This window comes from Amblyraja radiata, chromosome 11 (genome assembly GCF_010909765.2).
Source record: "Amblyraja radiata isolate CabotCenter1 chromosome 11, sAmbRad1.1.pri, whole genome shotgun sequence".
NCBI lineage: Eukaryota > Metazoa > Chordata > Chondrichthyes > Rajiformes > Rajidae > Amblyraja > Amblyraja radiata.
In genome coordinates, this window is record NC_045966.1 from 31491732 (window position 1) to 31517486 (window position 25755).

At 44.7% G+C, this 25755-nt stretch overlaps 1 protein-coding gene across 2 annotated transcripts in view; it reads right to left on the minus strand.

Annotated features, from left to right (window-relative positions):
• The window catches only part of nsg2 (neuronal vesicle trafficking associated 2), an 82230-nt gene that overhangs the window by 26282 nt on the left and 30193 nt on the right, over nucleotides 1-25755 (minus strand). The gene's annotated exons all lie outside the window — the stretch shown is intronic.

Consider the following 25755-nt stretch of genomic DNA (forward strand, 5'->3'; position numbering starts at 1 on the left):
CACTCATACTCACTCGTCCCCGCCCTATTGACAACCCCGATCCCGACCATACCATAGAACGGATCTTTAATCCCGACAGTGAAGCCCAGACACAGAAGGTGCACGGCCATGCTGGCGGCTTTGCGCAGGATGCGGTACAGCCAGAGCTCGGCACCCGGTGTCGCTCCACAATTGCGGCCGCAAGCGCAGGCCTCCTTGCGTCCTTCGGTCCTTGCGCCACCGTGCCTGGGCGCCATGGCCTCGGGAGGTACCGGAGATGATGGAAGTCGGCAGGGCCGGGTAAATACGGGGAAAAAAAACGCCTGCGGGCCGGATGATTTTGGGTTGCAGGCCGCATTCAGCCCGGCGGCCGTAGGTTGCCGACCCCGATCTAAAGTAATCTGAATGCATAATTGAGTAGTTGAGGATAACTGCTTTTTGGTACTCTTCTTGTTTAGTTCATATTCCAGGAGACTGGTGTTTGTGAATTTAGAGTAATGCAGCACGGAAACAGGCCCTTCAGCCCAGCTCATCTATGTCGTCCAAGATGATCCTTCAAGCTATTCGCATTTCCCTGCATGAGCCCCTTATCCCTCTAAACCTTCCTGTCCACATATCTGTCCAAGTGTCATTAAAACGCTGTTATATATAGCCTACCTCAACTTCCACCTCCAGCAATTTATTCCATATGCCCCTTAGGTTTCTTCCCCCTTCTCATGTTATGCCTATGTCTTCTGGTTTTTGATTCCCATACTCTGGGCAAAATACTCCATGCACTCACCCTATGAATCCTCATGATTGTATACACCTCTGTAAGACCACCCTTCAGACTCCACTGCTCGAATGAATAAGGTCCGGCCCTGCTCAACCTCTCCCTATAGATCAGGCCGTTTAGCACAAGTAACATCCTCGTAAATCTTCTTGGCATTCTTTCCATCTTTCCATTCTTTGGTCATTCTTCCTGTAGCAGGGTGACCAAAACTGAATATAATACTCCAAATGCAGCCTTACCAACACATTATACCATGACCTGGGTGTCATGGTACACCAGTCATTGAAAGTAGGCATGCGGGTGCAGCAGGCAGTAAAGAAAGCGAATGGTATGTTGGCATTCATAGCAAAAGGATTTGAGTATAGGAGCAGGGAGGTTCTGCTGCAGTTGTACAGGGTCTTGGTGAGACCACACCTGGAGTATTGCGTACAGTTTTGGTCTCCAAATCTGAGGAAGGACATTATTGCCATAGAGGGAGTGCAGAGAAGGTTCACCAGACTGATTCCTGAGATGTCAGGACTTTCTTATGAAGAAAGACTGGATAGACTCGGATTGTACTCGCTAGAATTTAGGAGATTGAGGGGGGATCTTATAGAAACTTACAAAATTCTTAAGGGATTGGACAGGCTAGATGCAGGAAGATTGTTCCCGATGTTGGGGAAGTCCAGGACAAGGGGTCACAGCTTAAGGATAGAGGGGAAATCCTTTAGAACCGAGATGAGAAAAACATTTTTCACGCAGAGAGTGGTGAATCTCTGGAATTCTCTGCCACAGAAGGTAGTTGAGGCCAGTTCATTGGCTATATTTAAGAGGGAGTTAGATGTGGCCCTTGTGGCTAGAGGGATCGGGGGGTATGGAGAGAAGGCAGGTACGGGATACTGAGTTGGATGATCAGCCATGATCATATTGAATGGCGGTGCAGGCTCAAAGGGCCGAATAGCTTACTCCTGCACCTATTTTCTATGTTTCTATGTTTCTATACAACTGAAGCATAACATCCCAGCTTCTATGCTCAATACCCAGACTGATGAAGGACAATGTACCGTAAGAAGGTAGACACAAAATGCTGGAGTAACTCAGCGGGACAGGCAGCATCTCTGGAGAGAGGGAATGGGTGATGTTTTGGGTCGAGACTCTTCTTCTGACCCGAAACGATCCGAAACGTCACCCATTCCTTCTCTCCAGAGATGCTGCCTGTCCCGCTGAGTTACTCCAGCATTTTGTGTCTACCTTTGATTTAAACCAGCATCTGCAGTTCTTTCCTACACACAATGTACCAAAATACTTCTTTACCTATCTACCTGTAACACCACTTTCAGGGAACAATGTGTCAATGTATCCCTCTGCCCCACAACACTGGGAAGGCCCTGCCCTGATTTGACTTCCCAAATGCAGCACCTCACACCATTTAGATTAAATTCCATCAGCATTCCTCAACCCACCTGTCCAGCTGATCAAGATCCTGATGTGGTTCTTGATGCCCATCTTCACAGTCTATGATACCACCTACTTTAATGTAATCTGCAAACTTACAAATCATGCCTTGTGCATTCTCATCTAAATCATTGCGATAAATCTTGAACAGCTATGGAGAAACAAGGAACTGCAGATCATGGTGTGCAAAAAAAAGTGTGCTGGAGTAACTCAGTGGGTCAGGCATCATGTCTGAAGGACATGGATTGGTGATGTTTTGGGTTGAGACCCTTCTTCAGACTGATTATAGTAGGGGGGACACAGATGTAAAAAGGTGGGGGCAGGATAAGGCCTGGCAAGTGATTGGTGGTTTCAGGTGAGGGAGGTTTTGTTTGGCAGATGGGTAGCCAAAGGCTGCTGAGGAAAAGGAGACAAAAGGGTGAAAGAAAAGAGAAGATGAGTGAAATGTGGCCAGAGAAAGGGATATGTGGAGGGGAATGGAGGGAAGGAAACAGGGAAAAGGATGGTTGAAAAACTGGAAGCACACCCAGTGCATCACAGGGAAGAAATGGGAGGGCAGGGGGAGGAAAGAAGCAAAAATGGCCCAACACCAATGCCTAAGGCACAACATTAGTTACAGGCCTTCAGTCTGCGAAATAACCTGCCACCACCAGCCTCTGCATGAAGCCAATTCTGTATCTAGTTAGACACAAAAAGCTGGAGTAACTCAGCAGGACAGGCAGCTTCTCAGGAGAGAAAGAATGGGTGATGTTTCGGGTCAAGACCCTTCTTCTGTATTTAGTAAGTCAGTTCCCCCTGGATCCAATGAGGTTTAATTCTCTAGAACAACCTGCTATGCAGAACCTTAACAAAAACCTTGCTGAAGTCCATTAGACAATGTCTATGGCCTTGCCCTCGTCAATGTTCTTGGTAATTTCTTCAAGAAATTCAATTAAATTCGTAAAATATATTCAACACACACAAAACCATACCCTCTTTCCCTAATCAGCCTGTCTATCCAAATGCATATATATTTTATCCCTCAGAATCCACTCCTGTAGTAATCTGGCACCTCACCCGTGTCTAACAATAATTCATATTTCTCAGATAGGGCTCCTGCAATTTTTTCTCTAGCTTCCCACAGTTTCCTCTGATACGTATGATCAGGCACATTTATCTTTCCTCATTCTCCTTAGGATGTCCAGCACCTCCTCAATCATAACGGTCATCAAGCCATCTCTATTAAGTGTCCCAAGTACCCTGGCCTTCATGTCTTTCGCCATGATAGAAACACAGGAGAAATACTCTTTGAGGACCTTGACCATCTCCTGCAGCTCCACACATAAATTACTGCTTTGGTTTCCGAGGGCCCTATCTTCTCTTTAGTTACCTTCTTTCCCTTAATCAATGACAACCCTATTAATCTAGCAGCTGTCTAAAATCTCCCAGCAGTTATTTGTTTTCTAATTCCCTTTGACTATTTGCAGGCCTATAGTACACTTCCAACAAGGTGATCATCCCCTTTCTCTGCTCCACACATATCTTCACTGGATGATCCATCAGTAATGTCATCTCAGACTACTGCTGTAATATTCACCTTCATCAATAAAGCCACTCCCCTCCGTTTTTACCTCCACGTCTATCACACCTGTAGTACCAGTACCCGGGAACATTAATCTGCCAGTCATATCCCTCCCTTAGCCAGGTTTCCCTAATGGTTGCAACATCCCAGTCGCATGAACCTATCCACACCAAGTTCACCCAGCATACGTGTCAGGCCCCTGGCATTAAAGTAAATGCAGTTTAATCCAACAGCCCTTCCCCGCTCCCTGTCATACTCGTATCCTGTCTATGGAACTTGCTTGCATCGTATTCCTTACCAATGTCCAGCCTCTCACCTGCCTCACTCCTGCATTGGATCGCATTCACCTGCCAATTTAGTTTAATCCCTCCTGAGTAGCACTAGATACTCCCTATGTTTACTGTATTAAATCTGCTCATCTATAATCCACAAGCAAAATAAATGTATTACTCGGGAGGTTAATGGCATGAGAAGAAAATGAGTGAAACAAATACTCTTTACATTAAGATGGTAAGTCACTATTATTCAGCATGACATCCAAATCTATTTAAATGACTACATGGTTTTGAGAAATTATTACAAAGAAAACTTTTGACATTTTTGGCTCTTATGAATTGGACTATTGTTTGGAAGCAGGTACAATAGTGGTATTCAGGAGTCTTTTAGATAGGCACAAAGATCTGCAGGGAATGGAGGTTATGGGTCATTTGCAGGTAAAATTGATTAATTTAACTTAGCATAATGTTCAGCACAGACATCATGGGTTAAAGGGCCTGTTCCTGTTCTACATCCTGTAACTTAAAAGGTCTTCAACCTGTAACATTAACTCAATTTTCTCACTGCACAGATGCTGGTGAGTATTTTTAGCATTCACTTTTACTTTGGATTTACACCAGCTGCAGTGTTCAGTGTCTCTCAGTTCCAGCATGCATTTTTTTCTTTCCTCTGCTATTTTAATCTCCTCCGCACAGATCATCTGTAATTTACAAGCCTTTACCATCTCTCTCAGCTGACACCACTGCTATTTCCATCATTCAGTCACTCTTAGTTTCTTCTCCATCACACTTTCCCCAGGTTCTTTCCATCACTTTCTTTCCTCTGCAGCCGAAAACTTGTGTGTTTCCAACTGTCCCTAATCTTGACAAATAGCCATCAATTTGAAACATTAGGTCTATTTCACTCTCTACAGACACTGCGTGACCTACTGAATATTTCCACTACTTGTTTGCTTTTACTATTGTTCCGAACTGTTCCTTTAATTATTTACTCAGCAAGTACAAATATATTGAAGAAAATGCAAGGATTTCTGGAGAGAAATACCTATGACTGGTAGATAGGATAATTTGTCAAAAATCCTGCTGGTTCTATTTCTGGTGCACTCGATGCCAAGTCCTCGTACATAATGTCAAATTAGACTTTGGCACCGGCTGGGAAAAAATAAACATGGAATATTCAAAGATGATGACCTTGCAGACTACCATTCAAAACCCATGTTTACTATTCGTTGGAACATGGTTATGTAAAATGGTGGTAGGATGACTGCCAATGTCAACTCAAGAGGGCAGAGAACTGCAGGCCTGAAGGAGATTAATCTAACAAAAAGTAGGATTTGTAAACAAGGCTGGGAATTTTAAAGCTGAGACACTGCATAATGGAGAGCCAATAGTGGTCAGGAAGCAAACTGACCTTTGTGTGAGTTGGACGATGACAGCAGTGTTTGGAAACAACAGAATATTAAAGAGCTAAACATCAGAGTGGAAATGTGAAGAAAAGCTCATCATGGGGACACAAGTGAAACAATAGACAACATCAGCCTCAGCAGTTGCCAAGAAGGACAACAGAATTGACAGCAACATATCATGTTTGTGGTGGGATCAAAGAAAATTGGCTTCAGAATTACCAATATTTCACTGGGAAAATACTGAGCTTAGTGCATTCCTCAAGCTGGCACTCGCTGCTCCCTCACTCCTTCACTCATACCTTCAGATACTCACCTCTCACTCTTTCACTTACTCCAGTAAATGAGTGAGGGATGAGTGTCAGAAGGCGTGAAGGAGGGAGCAGTGAGTGAGTGCTTCACTCACTCCCTCATTCCTTCAATCACTCATCCCTCACTCACCCCTCATTCCTTCACTCATTTCCTCAACTCAGTCCAATAGTCTCCCCCTAATATCTTCAGTCATGCCCTACCCACTCCTTCAGTCACTTCCCTTCACTCCTTCAGTCTCTCCCTCCACAGTCCGTTACTCTCCCTCTCACTCCACTCACTAGGGATCATGACAGAAGCCTCCTCGTGGCGATCCACAGAAACGACGACACGATGCACTCTGTGACACGTCGGGCGACCAATTCTGTCAACATGTTGGACGACGACAGAAGCCAACAGCGGGCTACACGTCGTCTGACACACAAGCGAACTCCACTCAATTGCAGCTCACTCACTCCTTGTCAGTGCCTCCCCTCACTCCTTCACTCAGAGCCTCCTCCCTACTCACACAATCATTTCACACAATCCTTACTCACTCACTTCACTCAGTCCTTCAAACACTCACTCCTTCATACACATTCTGATTCCCTCACACTCCCCTCACTCACTTCACCTTCCCTCCTTCATACTATCTCCCTCACTCATTTAACACTGACCTTTCACTCCATCACTTATTCCATTCAATACCCCTCTCTCCTTCAGTCACTCATTCTCCACACATTCCTTAACTCACTATCGCTCAATCATTCACTCACTCCTCTCTCAATACTTCCTCACTCCTCCCTCACTCCTTCATTCACTTATCCCTTATTCACTCCTCCCTCACACACACGCTTCTTCACACATACTCCTCCCCACCCACTTCCCCATATTTCCTTCACTCACTCAACCCATCACTCCTACATTTTCTGCTGCTGTTGCTTGACCCCTTCCCCCATTTCTTAGGTGTTCTCTTTTAACCTGCCTGTACAGTAACCTGGTGTTACACAGTGACTCACTAGTACAGTATACTTTAGACTAATTTGATAATTGACCAGGATCAAAACTCAGGCTCAAGGTCCATGGTTTGGCCTCAAGCCCTGGGCTGGTTTTAGGAACATTCTGGGGATTGTAAGGGCATTGGGTCAACAAAATTGATCAGAATAAAGTTTAATGCATACCCACCCAACTAGACTGAGAGGTTTGGTGGGTTCAACTGTCTCAAAGTTGGACATTTATCAGAGAATGGTGATGGACACTTTAACCTTTGCATAGTCACAAAAGGATAATTTCTTCCACTCACTACCCCCTCATTCCTTCACATTGGCCCCTCATTCTTTCACTGACTCCACCTCTTTTCTCCACTACTACCCTCCCCCACTCATTTGGACACTGCCCCACCCACTCTTTCGCTCATTGCCTTTCCCACTCCATTCCTCCCCCACGTTCCTTCCTCACTCTGCACTCAATCCTTCACTTACACCATTCATGCCCCACTCACCCCTTCAGACAATTGCCTCCTCAGCCCTTCATTCCCCTATTCACTCTCCCCATTCCTTCAGTCACTCCACCTTGGCTCCTTTACTCACTCATCCTCACTCTTCACTCCTTCAGTTGTTCTCTTCCCACTTCCTCACCTCTGCCTCTCCATTATTTCATTTATCCCCTCACTACTTCACTCACTGCCTCCCCCATTCCTTTACCCCCCTCCCCACCTCCTCACTCATGGCCCCTCATTCCCTTCACTTCTTCAGTCACTACTTCCTTATTCCCTCAGCCATTGCCTCCCACTCCTTCATTCTTCCCACATTCCTCACTCACACACCCTCAATCTTTCACTCATTTCCCCTCAATCCATCACTCACTCCTTCAAATGCCCAAACACTCCTTCACTTATTCCACTCTATCCCCCCTCTTTCTTTCAGTCATTGCCTCTCACTTGTTCACTCACTCACCCACCCTACACACTCCTTCATCCTCTGCTGCTTTTTGTTTGACCCCATATCTCTGGTGTTCTCTTTCAACTTTCCCTTACTTTAACCTAGTGTCATACAGTGAGAAACCTCTCCTCAGCAGTGTATTTTCATTGCCTAGTTCTGGAAATGGACCAGGATATTAGTCAGTGGGGGCGCTGCGAGTCGGCTGCCCTGCCAGCAGCGTGTTCGGTATTTCGACTTTATTTTGTGTTTTTTTTTGGTATGTCCAAATGTTTGTTTTGGTGTCTCTTGGCGTGTCTTGTGTAGGGGGTGGGGGGTGGGGGGGTGGGGGGGAACTGCTTTTGGTTGCCTCCTTGGCGGAGAGGCAACTTTTTCCATGTCGCCTCCCTCGCGGCCTAACAGCATGGATTGGTGCGGCCTTTCCCAGAGTCGGGCCCCAGAACTTCAGCAGCGGGCGCAGCGTGGACTTTTTACCATCGCGGAGCGGCGAACCCTTGCCGGGGGTCGCCAGAGCGGAGTGCTCCGATCGCTGGCCTGGTGACTTTGACATCATGGGGCTGTGGTCTGCAAAGCTTCTAGCCACGGGCGTGGCTTGGACTTACCATCCAGAGCCTGGGATCCCTTGCCGGGGATCACCAGAGAAGTCCTCCGACCGCTGGCCCGCGGATTACGACATCCTGAAGCCATGGTCTGCGGAGCTTCTAGCCGCGAATGTGGCGTGGACTTTCCATCGCGGAGTCTGTGATCCCGAAGAGCTCCGACCACCGACCTGTGGCCTATAACATCCTGAAGCCGCGGTCTCCGGTAGGGAGCAGCCAAGTCAGGACCTCCAAGCCGCGGAGCGTCCGTCCGACCCGACGTCGGAGTTTTGATCATCCCGATGAGAGGGCCTGTACATCGGGCTGTCCGTAGCGGCGACTACAGAGGGTTCATAGCCCCCGACCACGGATGAACAAATGAGGAGGACTGACTGAACTTTGTGCCTTCCACCACAGTGAAGAATGTTGTGGTGGATGTTTATGTTAAATCTTACTGTGTATTGTGTGTTCATTTTAAGTGTATCGCTGCTGGAAAATTCATTTCACTGCACCTTCGGGTGCATGTGACAAATAAAATTGACTTTGACTTTGATCTAAACTCCTGTCTTAGGTATGGACAGGGACTGATATTGCTCTGGTCCTAGTTTGAACTCAAGCCCTGTGGGCTGTTGTCAGGAAGCTCTGGCGACTGTAATGACATTGTTCAGTTTAATGTATTGTAGCGTGTATTGCGGTACAGTGAAAAGCTTCTGTTGCCTGCTATCCAGAATATAGAAACATAGAAACATAGAAAATAGGTGCAGGAGGAGGCCATTCGGCCTTTCGAGCCAGCACCGCCATTCATTGTGATCATGGCTGATCGTCCCCTATCAATAACCCGTGCCTGCCTTCGCCCCATATCCCTTGACTCCACTAGCCCCTAGAGCTCTATCTAACTCTCTCTTAAATCCATCCATATGTGCCAAATACATCCATTCCACTGGCCTGATCAGAATCAAAGGAATTGCGGGCACTTCCACCCAACTGAACTGAGAAGTATGGTGTGATCAACCATCTTAAAGTTTGAGATTTATTGAAAGGAATTAGGATGGATGCTTTAACCATTGCATCATCAAAATAGGTGTAATTTGTACTTGGTATGGTTCAGAATTACAGAGAGGAAAAGATGAGCAGAAAATTTGAGACAGCAGCACCTTTGCAAACCTGAGTGGAAAAGGGTTTGGAAAAGGGAATGTGGTTTGTAAAGGTGGAGTAAAGTTTACTTTTTTAAGGAGATTGACAGCAGTAAATTAGAAATATTGGGCCAGGTTGCAGTGACAAGCCGTGGTATTGATGCCACAGCGTGTAATCTGGCCCAGAGCTGCATTGCTCATCAGGAATAGCTGGTGAAAATAACATTTTCAATATGACTGTTATTTCTATGTCATCTTTAACCTCCAAATTTCAATATCGTGAAATTATTTTTATTTATTTATTATTTTATAAATTTATTTTTATTAGAAGCAATTGTACAAGAATAAGATCATCGGCATAACAATTATACAATTATTGTACAGCTTCATTTTTAACCTTATAACCTAAATTTTTTTTTAAAGAATAAAGGAAAAAAAAAAGGAAAACAAAGAAAGAAGAAGGAAAAGAATGAAGAAAAAAGAAATAAAATAGAAAAGAGCAGGAAAAAGACCCCTAAGCTACCAAAGCAGTGCAGAAGAAAAGAAAAAGAAATAAGAAACAAAAAGATGGAGATATACCTCCCCCCCCCCCCCCCCCCCCCTCACCCATCCTGGCATCTGATTTAAACTTAAATTTGTGTTTAACCATTCTGTTGTTGTAAAAATTCGGTAAAGAGTATCCATCTCTTAAGAAATTGATCTGGCTTTTCCGCCAAGACAAGCCTAATGTTTTCCAAATGTAGTGTCTCGGACATATCTGTAATCCACAACTTCACTGTGGGGACTGTTGTCTGTTTCCAAAATTTGAGTATTAATTTTTTCGCCGTTACTAGGCCGTAATTGAGGAAATGTCTTTGAAATATCGTTAGCTTAGAGCAGGCTTCTGACATACCTAATATGAACACTTTTATATCTAAATTATTTTTCTAAACATTATCTAGAGTTTTCCAATCATATAAACCAAGGCTTGTGGTTCGAACTTTAACTATTCTGCAACTGCACTACTCCCAAAGGCACAACACAATTGTGAATTGCGATTTCCCACAGGATTTTAGTATTCCTTACAAGAGAGTTGTACCTTCAAGAGCCAAGCAAATCAATATAAATGCCCACTCAGCAGTTTAGGTTTCTTAGTATGTGAAATGTTCAGTCATTAAGGTTTGAAATAAAATGAGGAAAGAAATGAAAAGATAATCAGATTAAGATCATAAAAATGTAAAGAAATTAAGAGCAGAATGCATCATTCAACTACAAATTTGTAACCCATGGCACTCCACATAGGCAGCGTTGTTTAGTGAAGGATATTTCAATGACCTCCAGTTCAACATTAACCCAGACAAATAGAAGTATTCTCCACAGCTTTCAAGGCCGAAAAAAATATCCAAGTACTTTCATCGTTTGATCCTTAATGAAGCAATGGGATTTTGTACAAACACAAAAATAATTAATTGCCTCTAATATCAATTACTTTTAACTAGTGTTTCTGACCTTTCAGTACGTTTCAAGCCAGTTCTCAGCTGAAACAAGTCTGGGATAACTTCATAACTACTACTGGACATAGGGGGCTCTGCCAGAAAATGTGCTGTCAAAGGCCAAACCAGACTTTAAACTATTGCTCATCTCCTTTGGAAAATTTCTTCATCATCCAGTCTTGAACAACTTAACAACTCCAACTGGACATTTCAGTTATTCAGATTTAATGTTTCTATGAAGCAATCTTAGCATTTATACTGAAATGTAAAAAATCTCTTACCTTGCCGGAGATGAGATTGTTTTCCAGATCGTATCTCTGGTCACTCCGGGGTCTAACATCATGAAGGTGGAGGCCTTGCTCGAGACTGACTTTGAGCCTCACTGCAAGGCCATGGACTTACCATCGGAGCCTGCGATCCCTTGCCTGGGATCAACGCTCCAACCACGGATAGCGGAATTCACCATCGTGGAGCTCGCAGTCTCGGGTAGAGACTGATGTCAGGAAGTTCAAAAGTTGCAGGAGGTTCGACTAGCCTCGACCCAGGGTCCAATCACCCGCCGCGGGAAGCCGAGATCCCCCTGATGCGGGAGCTTGATCGCCCCGATGCAGAGGGCTCGACCGCCAGCTACGGGAGCCAAAATCATCCCATTAACGGAAGTTCAAGGCCCTCGACCACGGGAGAACAAAGAAGGGAAGAGATTGAACTTTTTTTTGCCTTCCATCACAGTGAGGAATGTGGAGGAGTCGCTGTGGTGGATATTTATATTAAAATGTATCTGTGTGTCATGTTTCTTATATTGGTATGATTGTATGGCAAATCAAATTCCTCGTATGTTGCAAAACATACTTGGCTAATAAAATATGATTACGATAAAAACATCCATCCCGAACTGGTCAAATAAATTTACCAGAACATAAGCATCAAGACCTTGACAGCTTGAAATATTTTTTTTCTAAAGAATGGAATATTTTCAATAGGAACCATAAAATCATTTCTATTTGAATGTCTTGAATAAAATATACCTGCCGTACTGCATAGGTTCAAAAGCAATGAAATACAGAATAGCTTTTCCAACAAATTATATTATTCCAATAAGTCTGATGCAATGGAAGTGAATATAATTGAACTACAGAGGCTCAAAGCACTCAAGAAACCATTCATCCCATTGTGTCATTGTCAGCCTTTGCTCGAGCAATTTATTGTTCGATTCTCTCACCAACCCACTGCATCATCTTTTATCAAATATTAATCAATTTGTCTTCAAAGGATGGAGTGCTGATTGTCATAATGACTGCCTATTATAACATACTCCATGCCCTCTGCATAAAGAAACTTCTCCACAAAAGACACATTTAAATTGATGACCATTATCAATGGCTCTCCCACCAGAGAAAATTGCTGTTTCCTATTCAACATCTCAAAGCTCTTTCTAATTTTAAAAGCCTTATTAAACATTGTCATGGTTTGCTGCAATTTCAATAGCCCCAATATTTAAGTTCCTTTTGTGTAACTATATTCTGATAGATTTTCATGGTGACCTCTTAAAGGTTTTTCAATCCAACTATAATTCAAACTTAAAGCACAAATTCATCTTCTGGCATGTGATGCAATAATCATTGTTCATACTTGAGCACAAGATGATTCAGGGCCTATATATGCATGGAATCATGGATACCGTTATTTATTTAGGATTTGCTGACAATGTGTAGATGTGTTTGTGTGAGTGTTTGTGTGGAAATGTGCAGTGATTGGGGCTAGAGATAATTCACAGGAAATGGTTTTCAAAATATGAAATCCAAAAGGTCTGGCTTTCCTGAACACCCTTGATCTTTTCTTTTACATTTATTCCTCACTTGACAGCCAGTCAGATTGATGGCCCATTTTTCTATTGTAGAAAAAGACGAGAAGCTGATTTTAAGCACACAGGGTGTAATGAGGGAGTGAGAGAATCAGAGATCCCAAACGACATAAATATGTTGAGACTGGGAGACATACCCCTACTTCTCTAGACCTACAAATAGTGCAAATACATTTAGTTCATCAATAAGGCCACACTTGTCTCCTTTCAGCTGCTAGTATTTTATGAGTTAAAAGTAAACCCTATTTAGAATGGAAAATTCTCCTCAAAAGATTTTACTGGTGATCTTGTCTCTGAGAGCTGGTTAGTTTTCCCTCCCCTAACCAGCCTCCACTAAAACTTGAAAAAAAGCAAGTTGAAGGCAGGCTACGTTCCCATTTTAGATTTTTAATATACTATCTTCCCATCTGAACCAAGGTCTGCCTATTTTGGACAAATCTATGACAACCCTTTAACAAATGCTTAATGTACAAATCTATCAAAAAAAAACTGACATTTCAGGGTAGAACTAAATGACTATTATGGGAATGATTAGAAAACTATAGGGTTTATATTATCCAACACATGATGGTTTCCATCGCAGGATACCGAAATAAATATTAGATGGTTGAAATACTTCTTCATTCATTATTGATACAATTATACAATTTATTTGTTGTCATTTGAACCTCATTGAGGATTTATTGCCCAAATCATTTGAACCATAAGAACTGTGCCTTCATTGGAAAACTTCTAGTGCTCCAAAATGGATGTGCATGATAGGCTTTGTAACATTGTTCTCCCAGAGCAGGGTCAAGGCTTCATTCCTCGTGATGTAAAATGTAAAGCTAAGTAGCCTAGTAACTTACAAACAGTTGACCAGCCACACTATTGCTCCCTTTATTAAAGAGACAGTGGACACAGTGCAATAAGCACCAGGGACAATTGGTAGTGTAGCAGCCTCATCTCTGGTGAAAGCCATGCCCTCAAGCATTCTTCTCCAACTAACATCATCATTGAACCAGTAACAATAGCAAAATCCATATTAAACAGATGCTGCACCACAAAGATTAGCTGCTCTCTATCATTGAATTAGCTTCTGTTCAATGGGTGAGCTTCTAGCACTAGGCAATTTTAATAGCTCCCAAAGGAATACTAAGACATCTTTCACTGAAAACTCAGTGTCTTTAATAACCTTAGTAGATTTATTAAACAAAACATTAATTTTGCTTCTGGTTTTTGCCTAGAAATTGAAAAATAAAGCAAGAAAGGGATAAAAGCTGTCATTTTTAGCTTTGCTCAGTTTTCCTCTGCTTTAGAGTCATAAAGTTATACAACCTGGAAACAATCCCTTTGGCTCACAATGTCTATGCTGGCCATCAAATAACCATCTGTATTAATCCAATTTTCTTACACTCAGTCCATAGCTATCTATGTCATTACATTTTTGAGTTTTCATCTAAATACTTTTACACGGTTGTGAAAATGTATCACCTCCAGATTTCCTCAACATGAAAAATTCTTCCACTCAATATAAACCTGTGCCTGTATAATCATGGACAATTCTGTTAAGCGAGAACATTTTATACCGTTCAACACCCCCTCCCTCCCCCCCCTCCCCACCCCCCCCCCCCCCCCCCCCCCCCCACCCAAACACGCATTTCCTTAAGCCTCTCCCGCTCAAAGGAAAACAAACAATGCCTATTCAGTCTCTCCACATAGCTGAAACACTCCATCCGAAGAAATATCCTATTAATCTGTGCATTCTCTCGAGTGCAATTTCTGCATCCTTCCGAAAGTTTGGTGACCAAAACTAGATACTCTAGCCGTGGCCGAGCTAATGTTTTATCTAGTTGTTGGTGTACCTTCTTTGCCCTTTTTTTTACAAAGCCTGGAAAATGAAGTAAATTATCACACGTGCTTTCTTAACCACTTTATTTATCTGTGCCCTTTAGGGATTCTTGCACATATACACAGATATCTCTCTGCTGCTTGGAATTCCCAGGACCCATCATCCATTTAGTATATCCTAGCTTTCTTAGGTCTTTGAAAATGTATCACCTCCCATTTTTCAGAAATAACTTCCCTCTACCATTGCTTTCCATATGTATCTTGCCTTATATTTACTTCAAATCTATTATCCTGGCCGCTTTTTATATGCTGCACCCGCTGAGTTCCTCCAGCAATTTTGTGTACCTTCGATATTCCAGCATCTGCAGTTCCCTTTTGAACGCTTTTTATATTATGCAACTTTCTGACTGAGTAAATTAAACAAGTGGATGTTAGTTATGTCATGTGCCATTGAGTACCAAGGAAGCACATTACAATGGAAATATTCCACACCTTTAAACTAGAAAACTAATAAAGCAACCTGAACAAAGTTAATGCCTCAATAACTGTGTTCTTGAAAAGACAGATTATAGGCAACCTGAAGTAACTTTTAAGCAACTATGACAATGATACTACTTTAGGTTTTGGTTTGTTAGTGTCCAGGGTACAGTGAAAAACTTTGTTTTTTATGCTAGCCAAACAGATCAGGTATACCACGCATGAATACAATCAAGTCAAACTTGAATACGATAGATAGAACAAGGGAGAAGATACAGAGTGCAGAATATACTCACATACCTGCCAACTAGTCCGATTTTATCGTATCTGTTCCGATTTTTAAGTTAAAAATGTGTGAAAGAGGGAGAGCAGAGAGAGAAAGGGGAAGAGAGAGAAAGGGGAGAGAGAAAGAGAAAGGGAGAAAGGGGGAGAGGGAGAAAGGGATAGAGAGGATAGGAAGGGAGAGAGGGGTAGAGCGAGAGAAAGGGAGAGAGAGAGAAAGCGGGGAGAGGGAGAAAAGGAGAGAGAGAGAGAGAAAGACGGGGAGAGGGAGAAAGGGAGTCCTTGCCTTCGTCTCCCGTCCCGACACTCCATGGCGGACGGTGTTACCACCTGAAGGCGGGGAAGGTCCCCAGTGGGGGTCCCTCTACAAGGGAGTTGTCCCCCTTTACATTGGGGACCTGGGGTGGAGAGTGCTGCACGGAGCGGTGGCATGTAACAAAATTTTGAGTCGGTTCACGGACTCGTCCGCTGCCTGTATTCTTTGTGGCGAGGAAGAGACCGTGTTCCACATTTATATGGAGTGTGAGAGGCTACTGCCCCTGTACCAATATCTGAAGGGGTTGTTGCTAAAGTTCTGGTTACATTTTAGTCCTACGATTCTTGTGTTTGGACACAAGGCAGGTTGTGGGGAGAGCCAAGTGGGAGGGTGGGACCTACCTGTCGGTCTACTCCTGGGCCTGGCCAAGATGGCCATACGCGGGTCCAGGCAGCAGGCGATGGATGGTCAGGCAAGGGTCGGCTGCTTGCCCCTCTTTCGGGCCTACGTCCGTGCACGTGTGTCCCTGGAGAGGGAACATGCGGTGTTCACGGGGACTTTGGAGGTATTCCGTGGGCGCTGGTCACCGCGAGGGGTTGAGAGTATTGTGAATAATGATTGTAATGTTGTACTATAATGACACTTGGTATAATGTAACTTCGTTTTGTGTATGACGTGATCTGTTGTATTATTTGATGTGTTGAATAAAGTCTTGGAATTTAAAAAAAAAAAAAAAAGGGAGAAAGGGAGTGTAGATTGGCTTTGCATGTTAGCCAATTAGAATGCTTAGTAATTATAACCCCGCCTAATTATAACATTCATAGTATAAGATCCTACCCACAGTATGAGTAGCAGTGTGAATGTGTGATGACCTGCTTAGAAGTTAATGACCTGAACAATATAGATGCTTGTGTTTCAACCTGTGTGAGTTTTTTCTTTACATGGTGTCAGAAGTGGGATAGCATCAGTTTAGTTGGTTCCTCTGTCAAACAGAGTTGGCCTTGTGGGTTAGTTGACATTTGATTGCTGCAGTCCTCAGCATGAGATAGTGCTTCTCGCTAACATGAGATAGTGCTTCTCGTGCCAAAGATATCGGCAGGCACTGACCACCATGGTAGAGAGGGAGCAGGTAGGGACAGCAGAGGATGTTTTTGCTGGTGTGGTGCCTGTCTGTTACATGATACTTAGTTATTCCGGGCCAATAGATCATTTATTTCGCACGCTGTAGGGTGGCCACCGAAGATCTCCTCGTAATACTCATTTTGCAGCTGGGTGGCTTTGTCTGCAGCGGTGTGTTTGGCGAGGCGGCGCAAGCGGTCAATTGGAATGAACAAGACTTTCAGAACGGAGAATCCAGCTTGTTCAAATGGGTGTTGTTCGCTGGTGGCGCGTGGAGCTCGCGATAGAGTGTCTGCGATGTGCATGTCTTTACCTTTTTTGTAGACAATGCGAAAATCGAACTGTTGTAGCTGCATCATCATGCGTTGAAGTATTACCGGGGCAGCATGGATCGGTTTGCTCAGGATGGTGCCCAACGGCTGGTGATCAGTCTCTACCATAGATGTTTTGCCGAAAATAAAGTGTTTGAATTTAGAGCAGGCAAAAACAACGGCGGGCAGTTCCTTCTCTATCTGTGCGTTAAGGAAATCCGTTCTGAAAGTCTTGTTCATTCCAATTGACCGCTTGCGCCGCCTCGTCGAACACACCACTGCAGACAAAGCCACCCAGCTGCTAACTTCAATCATCAAAGGTGGGTGGCCAAACAAACAGTCCAACACTCCTTCTGAGCTGCGACCCTATTTCCTGGTACGTGACGAACTTGTACTACAGGACAGAGTGATAGTAAAGGGTCACAAGACGGCCATACCCCTTGCAAAATTAGTATTACGAGGAGATCTTCGGTGGCCACCCTACAGCGTGCGAAAGAAATGATCTATTGGCCCGGAATAACCAAGTACAGGCGGAAAAAAACAGAATCATGTAACAGACAGGCACCACACCAGCAAAAACATCCTCTGCTGTCCCTACCTGCTCCCTCTCTACCATGGTGGTCAGTGCCTGCCGATATCTTCGACTGGCACGAGAAGCACTATTTCATGTTAGTGGACTCGTACTCAATTTGGTTTGAAATCGATTTTCTACCAACCATCCCCTTAGAAATAGTAATCTAGAAGCTCAGACAACACTTCTCCGTACATGGCATTCCAGTTCGCCTTCAGACTGACAACAGGACACAATTCACCAGCCAAAAGTTTAAAGACTTTGCCAAACGGTGGAATTTCCAACATGTCACCAGCAGCCCTGAATACCCACAGTCCAATGGACTTGCCGAATGCGCAGTTCGGAGCGCCAAACAACTCATGGAGTGCTCCTATCTGGCGAAATCTGATGTCTACCTGGACCTGTTGAACTTAAGAAATATTGCGAGAGACAATGTTTTAGGCTCTCCAGCCCAGCGCCTGATGTCCCGCCGAATGCGACCTCCACTGCCCATGACACAGGAACACTTAAAACCCAAAGTTTTCAGCCCTGCTGCATTTCAAAAGCGCGTGCAGTCCAATCGAGATGCGCAGAAACGTGCTTACGATAAAACCAGCAAACAGACAAAGGACATACCAAACTGGGGATCATTCATCGCCCCGCAAAGGAACCACGTTCCTACCTGGTCAATGTCGGTGGTATCATCTACAGACGCAACCGTCAACACCTCCTTCCAGTGAAGGAACGACGCCCGGTGCTCCAGGGTCCTGACGCACCTCCAATCAACTTTAAAGTGATCGCTGTTCCAGCCGTTCTAGCACCAGCAGCTGCTACTCCCGCACACTCCCCGCATCAGTCTGTTCCCCCTTCCCCTTTTGTAACCTGTTCACCGGTGCCCCCGCGACAGTCTTCCCCTATGGTATCTCCCCAAAGCCCCTTGGGCTCACCGAAACGCGCCCTCAACTTTTCGGAGGAAAAGGTTGATGAGGCAGCTCCTTACCGTACGAGGACCGGGCGGGTTAGCAAGCCACCTGTTCAATATGGCGATTATGTTTAACCCCATTATTATTAGATGTGGCAATTTGCATTTAACAATTTATTTACTCAATGTAGTAGTAACGCTTTATCTACTAGAGAGAGAGAGAGAGAGAGAGAGAGAGATAGATAGATAGAGATATATTCCAGCCCCTTATCGTTTCCCCATTGCTGAATTTCCATAATTGACATTGCTACCAAATGACTTTCAATGGTAAACTTCTGGACAAATGCAAGAAAGCAGCTATGACATATAATACACAATAAACAAGTTATGCATTCTTGTACTCTTACAAGGGTATGACCACATAATTTTTTTTTAAATTTCAGCAAAATGGAATCGTGTAAAAATACTGATTTCCTCAGCAAAATACTGATTTTCAGGTACCTGTACTAGAATACTGAAATACTCTGACAAAACGTGGCAGCTCTGAATATATTGCAATATTGGCAAACAAATAAAAAAAAGTAAAATCCAGGAGCTGAGGCGGGCCCCTGGACTCCACCCGTAATGGGCGAGGGCCGGCGCTCGCACTCAGTCAACCCGCGCACTCAGAGTAAGATTTTTCATTTTCAAATGTTGGCAGGTATGTACTCAGCATTGTAACATATCAGTTCCACAAAGTCCAATGTCCACCATGGGGTAGATGTGAGTTTGACAATACCCCCATCTTATAGAAGGACCGTCCAGAAGCCTGATAACAGAGGAAGAAGCTGTTCCTAAGTCTTGTAGTGCCCACTTTCAAGCCTCTGTGGCTTTCTGCCAGACAGGAGAAAGGAGAAGAAGGAATGACTGGGATTGGATAAGTCTTTGATTCGTAGTTTGCTTCTTTTCCAAGGCAGCATGAAGTGTAGCTGCAGTCCATGGCTAGAAATTTGGTCTGTGTGATGGACTGGGCTGCATTCACAACTCTCTGCAATTTATTGCCGTCTTGGCCAGAACTGTAGGGTAGGGTATTGACATAGATAGAGAACTGGTTGGCAGACAGGAAGCAAATAGAAGGAATTAACGGGTCCTTTTCAGAATGGGAGGCAGTAACTAGTGGGGTGCCACAAGGCTCAGTGCCAGGACCCCAGTTATTTACAATATATATTAACGATTTAGACGAAGGAATTGTTAGTGTACCTTTTTTGCTCTATTTTTTTACAAAGCCCCGGCAAATGAAGTATGATGATGTGGGAATTACAGAGACATGGCTGCAAGAGGGCCAGGGCTAGGAACTGAATATTCAAGGGTATACCTCCTATCAAAAAAACAGACAGGTGGGCAGAGGGGGCGGGTAGCTCTGTTGATGAGGAATGAAATTCAGTCCCTTGCAAGGGGTGACATTGAAACAGGAGATGCGGAGTCAGAACTAAGGAATTGTAAGGGTATAAATATATTATCTACAGGCCCCCAAACAGTAGCCTGGATATAAGGTGCAAGTTGAATCATGAGTTAAAATTGGCATGTCCTAAAGGTAATGCTACGGTTGTTATGGGAGATTTCAACATGCAGGTAGACTGGGAAAATCAGGTTGGTACTGGACCTCTAGAAAGGGAGTTTGTGGAGTGCCTCCGTGATGGATTCTTAGAGCAACTTGTATTGGAGCCTACCGGGGAGAAGGCAATTCTGGATTTAGTGTTGTGTAATCAACCGGATTTGATAAGGGAACTTGATCTTAAGGAGCCATTAGGAGGGAGTGACCATAATCTTCTACTTTTTCACCTATTGTCTATTGTCTATTAAATTCACCATCTCCAAATTTGCGAATGACACAAAGCTGGGTGGCAGTGTGGGCTGTGAGGTGGATGCTATGAGGCTGCAGGGTGATTTGGAACGGTTGGGTGAGTAGGCAGATGCAGTTTAATGTGGATAAATGTGAGGTTATCCACTTTGGTGGCAAGAACAAGAAGGCAGATTATTATCTGAATGGTGTCAGATTAGGAAAAGGGAAAGTGCAACGAGACCTGGGTGGCCTTGTACATCAGTCACTGAAAGTAAGCATGCTGGTACAGCAGGCAGTGTAGAAAGCAAATGGCATGTTGGCCTTCATGGCGAGAGGATTGGAGAGAATGGAATCAAGGGATATGGGGAGAAAGCAGGAACGGGGTACTGATTCTGGATGATCAGCCATTATCATATTGAATGGCGGTGCTGTCTCGAAGGGCCAAATGGCCTACTCCCGCACCTATTTCCTATGTTTCTATGTTCACAAATCCAAGCTGTGATGCAACCTGACAGTACGTTTTGTGTGGTGCATCTGTCGAAGTTTGTAAGAGTCACTGGAGACATGACTCTTACAGGAAATAGAGGGCTTCTTTGCTGTCACATCAATGTGATTGGTCTATGACAGACCATTGGTAATATTAACACCAAGGAATCGGAAGCTCTCAACTATTTCTACTTCACTACCATTGATGTATAGTTAAGAACTGCAGATGCTGGTTAAAATCAAAGGTAGACATACAATGCTGGTGTAACTCAGTGGGACAGGCAGCATCTCCAGAGAGGAATGGGTGATGTTTCAGGTCAAGACGCTTCTTAAGAAGGGTCTCAACCTGAAACATCACCAATTCCTTCTTAAGAAGGGTCTCAATCCAAAACGTCACCAATTCCTTCTTAAGAAGGGTCTCGACCTGAAACATCACCCATTCCTTCTCTCCAAAGATGCTGCCTGTCCCGCTGAGTTATTCCCGCATTTTGTGTCTACCTTCACTACCATTGAGGAGATAAAATGACTTATCTTATCGCCAGGTCTCGTTGCACTTTAACTTATCTGGACTACACGTCTTCCCACCCTGCCCCCTGTAAAGACTCCATCCCCTACTCCCAATTCCTCCGCCTACGCCGCATCTGTTCCCAGGATGAGACATTTCATACCAGGGCATCGGAAATGTCCTCGTTCTTCAGGGAACGGGGATTCCCCTCCGCCACCATAGATGAGGCTCACACCAGGGTCTCATCCATACCCCGTAACACTGCTCTCTCTCCCCATCCCCGCACACGCAACAAGGGCAGAGTCCCTCTGGTCCTCACCTTTCACCCCACCAGCCGGCAAATACAACACATAATCCTCCGCCATTTCCGCCACCTCCAACGTGACCCCACCACTCGCCACATCTTCCCATCTCCCCCCATGTCTGCCTTCCGCAAAGACCGCTCCCTCCGCAACTCCCTCGTCAATTCTTCCCTTCCCTCCCGCACCACCCCCTCCCCGGGCACTTTCCGTTGCAACCGCAAGAAATGCAACACCTGTCCCTTCACCTCCCCCCTCGACTCCATTCACGGTCCCAAGCAGTCGTTCCAGGTGCGACAAAGGTTCACCTGTATCTTCTCCAACCTCATCTACTGCATCCGCTGCTCTAGATGTCAGCTGATTTACATCGGTGAGACCAAGCGTAGGTTGGGCGATCGTTTCGCCGAACACCTCCGCTCAGTCCGCAATAACCTACCTGACCTCCCGGTGGCTCAGCACTTCAACTCCCCCTCCCATTCCCAATCCGACCTCTCTGTCCTGGGTCTCCTCCATTGCCAGAGTGAGCAACAGCGGAAATTGGAGGAACAGCACCTCATATTCCGTCTGGGGTCCTTTGCGCCCTTATGGCATTAACATTGAATTCTCCCAATTTGGCTAGCCCGTGCTGTCTCCTCCCCTTCCTTAACCCTCTAGCTGTCTCCTCCCACCCTCCCATCCGCCCGCCCTCGGGCTCCTCCTCCTCCTCCCCTTTTCCTTCTTTCTTTCCCCACCCCCCATCAGTCTGAAGAAGGGTTTCGGCCCGAAACGTCGCCTATTTCCTTCGCTCCATAGATGCTGCTGCACCCGCTGAGTTTCCCCAGCAATTGTGTGTACCTTCACTACCATTGATCCTGATTGGGGCATATACTCCACCAGGTTTCCTGAAATCGATAACTAGTTCCTTTGCCTTGTTAAGAAGTAATTGCCAGCTCAACACAAGATACTAAATTACATCTTTATAATGACTCCAGTTTGTGCAATGATAACAATATATAGGTTGGAACCAGCTCTTTACTTAATAAACACCTAATTACCAATAACTTGCACAGTTTTGCTGCAGCCAAAATGACTCACTAACAAGCTTCAACACAGATTTGATGCAAACATGGCCTCCAAGAGCTGAACACCAGGCGAGTGATGCAGTTGTCTAGTGCCAGTCCTGGCTCAGTGGGAGGATCCTTTCTTCTGAGAAAGTAGGTTGTACAAAGCCATGATAATCAAATCAAGATAGTACACCAACTACTTGGCAACAAAAGTGCAGCATTCAACATCTATGATTAACCTATTACACTCACAACCACATGCCTTGTGTCAGATGCAATTTATGCTTCTGGGTGGCACTTCAGCACTAGTGAATGGTGCATTATGACACGGGCTGCCTTTTAAACTGTAGCCCCTGAGGTGGACAATGTGCATCCTCCTGCAACATTTGAAGACAAGTTCTCCTGGTGTCCTGGAGTTAACACTTAAAAGATATGTGCCTAGAGATTGGATCACATAGCACTATGCGATTGGAAATCAATGCTCTTATGTGCTATTTTCAAATACCCAGCCATTATCACAGATTCGTACAGTTTGGAAAATTGGACCCACCTTCCTGCAAGATAATACTATAATCAGTCTGAAGAAGGGTCCTAACCTGAAATGTCATCTATCCATGTCCTCCAGAGGACGTTGCATGACCTGCTGAGTTAATCCAGCACTTTGTGTTCCTATCAAAATGTTTGCTAGCATATGTTAAATATTTGATATGCATGATACAGACTGTCATTATTTATCATACAGCACTCACTTTGGACATTGACAGGTGAAATTAGGTCATGTTGGTCATGCAGAAAACTCATTCACAGGGTAGCATTATATCATTGCAACCCATTCACCACAGTAGTGTGATTTAAAGGGCCTTGCTCTTTCTTGGTCTTTGACTTGAATCAACACTTTATCATTCATAGGCGAAACCCATCATTGCTTCTGAAAGCTTTAACAGTGCCAACGTGGAAATCTGCGAGTAGTTTGCAGAAAGTGGGGCAAACCAGCTGGACATCTTTCTGATACCCATGCTGTGCCATATCACAATATGAGTGACAAGGATTTAGTGGCAACTTATCTCCTCACTAAAGGATCCTCTGATTCAAGCATCCGGATCATATTAAAGATTCCTTGAGATAGGATGGTTTAACACGTTAATATGTACACACTCGGATTGGTCAGAGAAAATTCATTCTAATTGAGTTAAATCCTTACGGAGTACTGACAATAACTTCTCTGCTATGCAAAATTTAAAAACATAATACATCGGTAATATCCCTACTGGTGAAGCCAGCAACACAACAGTTAGGCTACTTGATGTATCATGATGCAGGATTCAGACCACAAAATTATGTTATCTAATGAACCAGCCAGGTATGACATTTTATTCGAACCACTAACCTTAGAAATATCAATATTACTGCATAAAATACCAATACTGGAGTGACCCTACCACGTAAATCACATGGTATTGGCCATCATCAGTGCAAGCAATGCAGGTAACAAGTGGCTCAATACACTGGCCATAATCATCCAACTTTACAGCGGATCTGACCTGTGTATTGTAGGATAGCACTGAGGATGGATAAAACAAGGAAAGCAGTAAATCAATTCACAGAGGCATGGGGTCATATAGCATGGAAATTGACCCATTGGCCACGCTGGCCAGCACTGGCTAAACATTTGAGAAATTGACTACGAGATATCAGTGAAATTTATAAAGTAAGCAACCTGTTAGAATGGGCCAGATTATGCAAGTCAACAAAACTTGCTTCCCATCCAACGGCTTTGCTCATAAGCTTATTATTCAATTCAATTCAATTCAACTTTAATGTCATTGCACAAATACTGAGTATGGGTACAACGAAATGCAGTTTTGCGTCAGTCCGTAGTAGTGCAATATAGAAATTAAAAAAAAAAAAAAGAGGATACAGAATAATGAAAAATACAGAATAATTAAACAATGGGGACGGAGGGACCGGAGGAATCTATCGGCGGGACTCCGAGTTCAGCAATGCGACGGTATGATTGTAGAAGCTGTTCCTCATCCTACTGGTACGAGACCTGAGGCTCCTGTACCGCCTCCCTGATGGGAGGAGGGCAAACAGTCCATGGTTGGGGTGGGAGGGGTCTTTAATGATCTTCCCAGCTCGTTTCAGACACCGTTTTCGGTGGAGGGCATCCATGGCAGGGAGCGGGGCACCGATGATGTGCTGCGCGGTTTTCACCACCCGTTGTAGTGCCTTCCTGTCCGCAACAGTGCAGCTGCTGTACCATACCGTGAAGCAGGCGGTCAGGATGCTCTCGATGGTACACCTGTAGAAGTTGGTCAGGATCTGGGGGGACAGGTGGGCTTTCTTGAGCCTCCTCAGGAAGTAAAGGCGCTGCTGTGCCTTTTTGATCAGCTTGGAGGTGTTGAGGGACCAGGACAAATCCTCCGAGATGTGTACCCCGAGGAATTTGTAGCAGGAGACGCGCTCCACCTCAGTCCCGTTTATGTGGATGGGGGTACGTCTGCCCCCTCTGACCTTCCTGAAGTCGACAATAAGTTCCTTCGTCTTCTTGGAGTTGAGGACGAGGTTATTATTGGCACACCAGGTTGTCAGGTGCTGGACCTCCACTCGGTAGGCTGACTCATCGTTGTCACTGATCAGTCCTACCACCGTGGTGTCGTCAGCAAACCTAATGATGGCGTTGGATCCGTACTTAGGGATGCAGTCGTGGGTGAAGAGGGAGTAGAGGAGAGGGCTGAGCACACAGCCCTGTGGCACGCCGGTGTTCAGTGTTATAGTGGTGGAGGTGAGGTTGTTGACCCTAACAGACTGTGGTCTGTTGGTGAGGAAATCCAGTGTCCAGTTGCAGAGGGAGGTGGAGATGCCAAGTCCGCTGAGTTTGGTGATCAAGCTGGCGGGGATGACAGTGTTGAAAGCGGAGCTGAAATCAATGAACAGCAACCTGATGTAGGAGTTGTTGTTGTCCAGGTGGGTCAGGGCAGAGTGTAGGGCCGCCGATATGGCGTTCTCTGTAGACCTGTTGGCCCGGTAGGCAAACTGATGGGGGTCCAGTGTGGGGGGGAGGCTGGCTTTGAGGTGAGCCAAGATCAGCCGCTCAAAGCACTTAGCAATGACAGGGGTGAGTGCCACTGGGCGGAAATCGTTGAGGCTCCCTGTGGCT